This window comes from Desmodus rotundus, chromosome 8, assembly GCF_022682495.2.
Source record: "Desmodus rotundus isolate HL8 chromosome 8, HLdesRot8A.1, whole genome shotgun sequence".
Taxonomy (NCBI): domain Eukaryota; kingdom Metazoa; phylum Chordata; class Mammalia; order Chiroptera; family Phyllostomidae; genus Desmodus; species Desmodus rotundus.
Genome location: NC_071394.1, coordinates 51,834,790 through 51,835,516, shown reverse-complemented (window position 1 = coordinate 51,835,516; position 727 = coordinate 51,834,790). Strand labels below are relative to the sequence as shown.

Sequence of the window (727 nt, the reverse complement as noted above, 5' to 3'; positions counted from 1 at the left end):
TCTGAAGCCCGGAACATTTACCTGTGTAGTTAGATACACTGTTTTAATGGCACTTTCACGTACGTATACACACGCATGGTTACTGAGCTTACCTTTATTTTTCCTGGGCATGAAGCTCAAATCTTGGCAACTCTGATCTAAAGCAAGAGACCTTTCTGGGGTTAGGATGGGTCCTCTGTTAAAAATTTAAAAAAAACAAAAACAAAAAACCAAACCTGTTAAAGTCTCATTGCTCCTACAAAGTCCAGCCCATTTATTGGTGCGCTAAGGAAACAAAAGTACCTGGAGATGCTGGGGATTGAACCCAGGACCTCATGCATGCTAAGCATGCACTCTATCACTGAGCTACATCCCCAGCTTATATAGCTCAAGTTTTCTAAACTATTTTCTTGTAATAAAACATAAATTTACATTAAAAAAGTGGTTCAACTAAGTATTAAGGAGTAAACTGCCTATTGCTGGCTTACTGGTCTTCAAGATGCTAAGAGTTGTGGCACACTTTGTCCCAGACTGAGTTTATCTTGGCCTCCAGACTCAGACCTTTAATGGTCTTAAATGGTCTCCTCAAGCTGATATGAATGCTGTTAAATTTCAGCCATGAGTCAAAGTGTGTGTGCGTTTGTGCACACATGTGCCTGTGTGTGCATGTGCTGTTTGTGTGTGTCTTGTGTGCATGCACGCACATCACTGAAGATAGTCGAAACTGCATAAAACTGCCGCTCCACAA

The 727-nt window shown here is 41.1% G+C and overlaps 1 non-coding gene across 1 annotated transcript; it reads right to left on the bottom strand.

Annotated features, from left to right (window-relative positions):
* Positions 1-283: 283 nt before the first annotated feature.
* TRNAA-AGC (transfer RNA alanine (anticodon AGC)) lies at positions 284-355 on the bottom strand. Its single transcript has one exon. It is a non-coding gene; the product is annotated as a tRNA-Ala (tRNA).
* Between the last annotated feature and the right edge of the window lie 372 nt (positions 356-727).